Source organism: Palaemon carinicauda, chromosome 36 (genome assembly GCF_036898095.1).
Source record: "Palaemon carinicauda isolate YSFRI2023 chromosome 36, ASM3689809v2, whole genome shotgun sequence".
In the NCBI taxonomy this organism is placed as follows: Eukaryota; Metazoa; Arthropoda; class Malacostraca; order Decapoda; family Palaemonidae; genus Palaemon; species Palaemon carinicauda.
In genome coordinates this window covers 51,186,756-51,194,660 of record NC_090760.1, presented here as the reverse complement: position 1 = coordinate 51,194,660, position 7,905 = coordinate 51,186,756, and the positions used below count along the sequence as shown (strand labels likewise).

General features: G+C 36.2%; 2 pseudogenes; both read left to right on the top strand.

Moving 5' to 3' along the window:
- The first annotated feature begins 1,710 nt into the window (after window positions 1-1,710).
- LOC137628618 (NADH-ubiquinone oxidoreductase chain 1-like) lies at window positions 1,711-3,295 on the top strand (annotated as a pseudogene).
- Window positions 3,296-4,986: 1,691 nt separating this feature from the next.
- Window positions 4,987-7,905, top strand: part of LOC137628617 (uncharacterized) — a 10,166-nt pseudogene continuing 7,247 nt past the window's right edge.

Here is a 7,905-nt window from a genome sequence, read left to right as displayed (position 1 = left end):
TTTATTGAGAATAGAGATAATAACCATTTTATAATGAGTGGGTTTTTTTTTTTTTCGAAAGGAAGCTGTTCCTTTCGAAGGTCATTTTAAAAACTATTATTTAAAAAAAAACAATTTATTTAAAATTCTAACTTTGTCCTTTATTTAATTATTTGGATATAAACAGTCATAAAGATATATTTTTTATAAAAGTTTGATCCTTGCTTTTCGCTTTATTATAAGAATGACGTTACATGGAAGTTAATGCGTGAGTGGCTAAAAATAAAGTTTTTTAATTAATTCTCAGTACATAATTTTGGTGCTAAGTTAATACTTGATCCAGTAATTCTTTAATTTCAGGCTAAATTTGTGCCACCAGCCGCGGTTAGACTAAAAAGTGAAAATAAAGATAAAAAGATATTAGTTAAAAATAGAAATTTTAAAAATTCAAGATCATGGGCTTAAGGGGTGAAATCTATATACTTATTAGTGATGTGTTATTTTTAAAATGTATTTTAAAACTATCGAAATTTAGATTTAAACCAGGATTAGATACCCTGTTATACTAAAATGAAACATAATTACGCTTGAGTAGTAAAAAGTTATGGTCTCGAAACTTAGAGGATTTGGCGGTATTTAACTCTAGTTAGAGGAACCTGCTCTGTAAACGATATGCCACGAATTGTCTTACTTTATCTCGTATTCAGTTTGTATACCTCCATTACAAGTAATATTTTAAAATATTTTCTAAGATAGAAAGCTTCTAATATACTAGGTCAAGGTGCAGCTAATGGTAAAGTAGCTGTGGGTTACAATATGTTATACATTTATGGATGAGTGTTATGAAATTTTGCTTTGAAATTGGATTTAATTGTAACTTAAAATAATAAGTTAAGACGATAATAGCTCTAAAATATGTACACATCGCCCGTCGCTCTCATTATAAGGTGAGATAAGTCGTAACATAGTGGTTGTATTGGAAGATGCATCTGGAAGTATGAGTCGTAACTAAATTTAAGTGCTCCAGTTACGTTGGAGTGATTACCTGATAGGTACTTCTTAATTAGAAAATCTTATTTTTATTAAAAGGATCTTTAATTTTTCATAAAAAATTAATAAGTTTTTTTGTTTTTTTTTAAAGTATCTCTGAGAAATTGATGTTTAAGATTATAGTCTATTAGTACTGAATAGGAAATTGTTATTTGCAGTAAAGCAAAGTTTTATTTTTGTACCTTTTGTATCAGGGTCTAACAAAATTAGCTATGAAATTATAGAAATATCGAAATAAAAAGAGCTAGGGGGTTTAGTGTTTCTTCGTGGTAAAGAGGTTAGTAAGTTCTTTCTAGTAATGATATGTTAGTCGCTTTTTATATATCTAGTTTTTGGTTAAAAAAATTTAATTTTGCTTTTTTTCAAATTAAATTAAAAATAGAGAATAGGAGGTAAGAGCTTCTTATTCCCGTTTTGCTGGAATAATTTTATCACGTTGTTAAGTGGGCTTAAAATCAGTCATCTTATTATAACGTTCAAGTGAATCTACCATAAAAGTTAATTTATATGTTTCTGTTCATTTTAACTAAATATACCAGTTAACAAATTTTTGTTAGTTAAAATGTTTATATGAGTATAATTATAGTTTAAAAGTAAAATGAAATCGGATTAAATTTTTAATCGACTTTAGGTGTTTAAAAGGAACTCAGCAAATATAATCTTTACCTGTGTATCAAAAACATGGCTGTGTGGTTTATTAGTATAGAGTCTAGCCTGCCCACTGAGTTTTTAAAGGGCTGCGGTAATTTGACCGTGCAAAGGTAGCATAATCAATAGTCTTTTAATTGAAGGCTTGAATGAACGGCTGGATGAAAGAGAAGTTGTCTTTTTTTCAAATTAGAATTTGACTTTTAGGTGAAAAGGCTTAAATTAATTAAGGGGACGATAAGACCCTATAAAACTTAATAAAAGGTTTATCTTAACTATAAATTATATTTAAAAGTTATGAAATCCTCTTTTTATTTTGTTGGGGCGACATTGATATAAGCTGTAACTGTCTTGATAATAAAATAGTTATCACTCTAAGCTGATCCTTTTTTAGGGATAATAAGTATAAGTTACTTTAGGGATAACAGCGTAATTTTTTCTGAGAGTTCTTATCGAAGAAAGTAGTTGCGACCTCGATGTTGAATTAAAATTTCAAGCAGGTGTAGCCGCTTGCCGTGTGGGTCTGTTCGACCTTTAAAATTTTACATGATTTGAGTTCAAACCGGTGTGAGCCAGGTTGGTTTCTATCTTTTATCAATTTAATTTAAGTCTTAGTACGAAAGGATTGGGCTTTTGAGAGTTTCTTTTTTCTAGATGAAGTATAATATTACTTTGGCAGATTTATGCGTCGGATTTAGAATCCGTTTAAATAGTGTCGAGACTATAGGTAATAGTAAGTCCGTGGAAACTTGCTGTGATAGTTTTAGTAAAATTTATTAGATATTTAATTCTTTTAATTATGGTTTTAGTGGCAGTGGCATTCTTTACCTTGTTAGAGCCGAAAATTTTAGGATATATTCAAGTTCGATAGGGGCCTAATAAGGTGGGCTGTATAGGGCTGTTACAGCCGTTCGCTGACGCGGTTAAGTTGTTCACTAAAGAACAAACTTTCCCTACTCTAAGAAATTTCGTTCCTTATTATCTATCTCCTATTTTTAGTTTATTTATTTATTTAGCTATCTGGGTAGTTATGCCTTATGAAACGGGGTTTTTTAGGTTCGAGTTTGGGGTCTTTTTTTTTTATGTTGTATAAGGGCCGGGGTTTATTCTGCCATAGGGGCAGGTTGGGCTTCTAACTCAAAGTATTCACTTTTGGGGTGTCTGCGGGCAGTTGCACAGACCATTTCTTATGAAGTAAGCCTGGCTTTGATTCTCTTAAGACTGCCATTTTTAGTAGGGGGATTAGATTTGAATATGTTTGAGAGTCATCAGCGATACTCCTGGTTCATATTGGTGGCTAGGCCCTCGGGGTTCCTTTGATTCGTTTCTTGTCTAGCAGAGATGAACATAACACCTTTTGATTTTGCAGAGGGGGAATCAGAGCTTGTCTCGAGGTTTAATACAGAGTAAAGGGGCGGGAGATTTGCTTTAATTTTCATGGCAGAATATGCTAGGATTCTTTTTTTAAGTACGTTGTTTAGGATTTTGTTCTGGGGGGGGGGGGAATTTGGTGTCTGTTGGATTTTATTTGAAAGTGGTCTTTATTGGTTTCCTTTTTGTCTGGGTGCGGGGGTTTCTTCCTCGTTATCGTTACGATAAATTGATGTATTTGACTTGAAAGACGTTTTTACCTATTTCTTTAAATTATTGTTTGTTTTTCAGGGGAGCTAGAATTTTATGTTACGTCGCTTTAATATAGCTTGCCCCAAATTTGGGATAAATTTAGATTATTAGAAGATTCGAACTTCTTTAAGATGCTTTCAAAACATTTACTTTCCTAAAAGTTAAATAATCAGTCTATTAGTTTATCTCAAATAAGTAGTGTGAGGTGATTGATAAGATAAAATAAAAAGTATGCTCCTGCGAGGATCTGCCCTGTAAGGATATAAGGGTCTACTACTGGTCGTGCTCCAATTCATGTTAAGAGGACGACAATAGTCACCAGGGTTCAGAATATGAATTGATTAAGCGGGTAGAAAGATAGTCTTCGGAATTTCGCTTTATGGGTAAACGGGAGTACAAATAAGATTGCGACTGATATGACAAGGGCAATTACTCCCCAAGCTTGTTAGGAATTGACCGCAGGATTGCGTAGGCGAAGAGAAAATATCATTCGGGTTGAATGTGTGCTGGGGTGACAAGGGGGTTGGCCGGGATAAAATTATCTGGGTCTCCCAGTAGGTAGGGGTTTAAAAGTGTGAGAAGGATTAGGGCTAATAATATAACTATAAATCCAACGATGTCTTTAAATGAAAAATATGGGTGGAAAGGCACTTTTTCTAGCTGACTGGAAACTCCTAGGGGATTATTAGAGCCGGTTTGGTGGAGAAACAGAATGTGGACTATTGTAGCTGCTGCTACGATAAAGGGGAGAAGAAAGTGGAAAGTAAAGAATCGGGTAAGTGTGGCGTTATGGACGGCGAATCCTCCTCAAATCCACTGAACAAGGTCTGTCCCTAAAAAGGGAATGGCAGACATTAGGTTGGTAATAATAGTCGCCCCTCAAAAAGATATCTGTCCTCAAGGTAAGACATAGCCTAGGAAGGTGGTAGCCATTACTAAGAATAGAATGATAACCCCCACTGATCAGGTGTGCATGTAAAGGAAGGACCCGTAGTAGATTCCTCGGCCGATGTGTCTATATAGACAGATAAAGAAAAAAGAAGCTCCATTTGCATGAGTAGTTCGAAGTAGCCAACCATAGTTGACATCTCGGCAAATGTGTGCTACACTAGAGAAGGCAAGTGTAATATCGGCCGTATAGTGTATAGCTTAAAAGAGGCCAGTTGCGATTTGGACTACTAAACAGAGTCCTAATAGGGACCCGAAGTTTGAAAGTGTAGAGATGTTAGCTGGAGTGGGGAGGTCAACTAAAGCTCCGTTAGCGATGCTGAATAGTGGGTGGGATTTTCGGATTGGGGCTGCCATTAGGAGAGGCGAAGGGGGCCAAAGAATCTTGATCTTAACTTAACAATAATTACTAGAGATAAGAGGAGGTATAGGATGATCACTGCCGTTAGGTTGGCAGAAATAGGGTTATACATACTATTTAATTTAAATTGGATAGATGTTATTTCTTGTGGGGATCAGTAAAAAGATGTTTCAAGAGTTTCTTTGTTAGGTAGAATTAGAGTTTCGGAGAAAACTAAGGACGGGATAGTTACAAGGGGTAGCAAGAGAATAACGGTAAGTTTAAAGTTAATTTTAAATATTTCGTTGAAGGCCAGGGATGCCACGTAAATAAACAGTACTAAAGTAGCCCCTAGAAAAGTAAAAAATAAGATATAGGAGAACCATCTTATTCCTGAGATGAGAGTAGCTGTGTTGCAAATTAGGATAGTTTGCATGATTAGTGCTAGGCCCCTGGCCAGGGGGTGGGTCAGGAAGGAGAAGCAAAAAGCTATCGATAAGAGTCTTAGGGATAAAAAAATAAGTGTTTATATCCAGGGGTGAGCCCTGAGCTTCATGAATAAAAATTCATTTACGGCTTACAAGACCATTGTTTTATTTAAACTATTGAAGCTATCAGAAAGTAGTTTAAGTAAAATATTAGTTTTGGGGACTGAAGATAGGGGTGAACTTTCTTTCTGAAGTGCTAATGGTAATCTTGAGGCTTTGAGTTTGTTTTCCTTTGGTGAGGTTGTGTTGTGGGGCTCTGGCATTTGTGATGAAGCGAAAACATCTTTTAAATTTACTATTAAGCCAAGAGTTTATTATGGTTAGTATTTTTGGGTTTATCCTTAGGGTGGTAGGGTTTTTAGGGGGAGATTCTTTTTTCTTAATATTTTCTTTAAATTTGGCCGCTTGTGAGGGAGCCCTTGGCTTGGCTTTGTTGGTTTCTATCGTTCGTAGGCAAGGAAGGGATAATTTCAATAGGTTTAGAATTTTAGGTTGCTAAAGTTTGTTTTTACAGTTTTATTGATAACATTGTGTTCCAATAGTTGGCTGTCTGTTCAGCTTTCTCTTTTTTTAGGTAGTTTGTTGTTTAGTGTGCTCTGTTTAAGAGGGTTTATGGAGTTTCAATATGGCTGAAGTTTAGGGGTTGACTGGATCGGCTATTTATTGATTCTACTCAGGTTTTGAGTTTTGGCGTTAGCTTTGGGGGCCAGGGAGGGAATTAAGCGAGGTTTCACTTTTAGGGTGGTGTTTTTAATTGTTGATTTATTTTTATTGTTATCCTTAATTTTCACTTGTTCATGTTTAGACTATTTGTTGTTCTATATTTGTTTCGAGAGTTCTTTGGTTCCCACTATAATTTTAATTTTAGGCTGGGGTTATCAGCCCGAGCGGCTGCAAGCCGGTGTTTATATGTTATTCTATACTTTATTCGGGTTTCTTCCTTTGTTGATTTCTTTTTCAAGATTGTATAATTTGGGCGGCACTATAGTAATAAGTCTAAGGTAATGTCCTGAGTTTGAGTTTAGTTTAAGGTTGATTTGATATGTCTCAAGGGTGGTGGCTTTTGTAGTAAAATTACCTATGTATTTAGTTCACTTGTGGCTTCCCAAGGCGCACGTAGAGGCGCCTGTGGATGGTTCCATAATTCTAGCTGGGGTCCTACTTAAGCTTGGGGGCTACGGGTTAGTTCGTGTTTGTCCTCTTTTTTCTAAGGTGGGGGTTAGTCTCAGCTGGGTTTGGATTAGTTTGGGGTTAGTGGGTGGTATTATTGTAAGTCTGATTTGCTTACGTCAGGGGGATATAAAATCTTTGATTGCTTATTCTTCTGTTGCCCATATGGGCTTAGTTTTGTGTGGGCTGATACTCTGCAGCTGGTGGGGGGTTTGTGGGGCAGTTGCCGTGATAGTCGGCCACGGACTGTGTTCTTCGGGGCTTTTTTGCTTGGCAAATGTAAGATACGAGTGGCTGGGAAGGCAAAGTTTATTTATCAGAAAGGGGCTCTTAAGGTTTATACCTACTTTATGTCTTTGGTGGTTTGCTTTAAGGGTGGGAAATATAGTGGCTCCTCCGACTTCAAATTTATTGGGAGAAGTTAGTTTAATTGTTGGGATTATTTCTTGGTCATCTTGGGCTGGTTTGGGGGCGATATTTTTGTCTTTTTTAAGGGCAGCGTACACCCTTTATCTTTTTTCTTTGAGCCAGCACGGGAAATATTTTAGGTCTGTTTTTTCTTGTTGGTCTGGTGAAGGTCGGGAATATTTAGTGTTAATACTTCATTGGTTGCCCTTGAATATTTTAATTTTAGTGGGGTATATGTTTGTTGTCTAATTCAAAGCTTGAATAGTTTAAGAAAAAAATATTGGTTTGTGGGGCCAAATATATAATATTTATTTTGAGCAGTGTTATGAAATATTTGAATAGCCTAGAGAAGAATAATTTTTCTTTTAGGAGTGGCAGTTTGGGGGATTTGATCTTCGCTAGGGCTTTTGAAGTCTGGTTGTAGTTATTATATAGAGTGGGAGTTGGTTAGTTTAAACGGGGTGAGAATTGAAATGTCTTTAATTTTTTATTGAATGTCTCTGATGTTTTTATCTTTTGTCTGCTTAATTTCTTCTATAGTATTATATTATAGGGGGTGGTGGGCTATATAAGGGGGGACAGAAATATGAATCGGTTTTTATACATTGTACTTGGCTTCGTCGCGTCGATGCTGATGTTGATTTTAAGGCCTAATTTAGTGAGGATTTTATTAGGGTGAGATGGTCTTGGCTTGGTGTCTTATGCCCTAGTTATTTATTACTAAAACGAGAAGTCAGCCGCTGCTGGGATATTAACGACGCTATCTAACCGGGTGGGGGATGTTGCTATTTTGTTAGGCATTGCTTTTATGGTAGACTTGGGGGGTTGAAACTTCCTCTTTTATGTTGGGAGAAGATCTTTAGAGAATAGTTTGGTGCTTTGATTAGTTGTTACTGCTGCAATAACTAAAAGAGCTCAGATTCCATTTTCAGCTTGGCTACCAGCTGCAATGGCAGCCCCTACTCCTGTGTCAGCTTTAGTGCACTCTTCTACTTTAGTGACGGCGGGGGTGTATTTGTTGATTCGGTTTAGGCCCAGGCTAACTGGCACTTTGATTAGGGATATTTTATTGTTAATTGGTTGCACTACGATGTTTATGGCTGGCTTGGGTGCTAACTTCGAGACGGATTTAAAGAAAATTATTGCCTTGTCTACCTTGAGGCAATTGGGGGTAATAGTAAGAATTCTAAGTTTGGGTGGACCCATGTTAGCTTTTTTTCATTTATTGACGCACACTTTATTTAAGGCTCT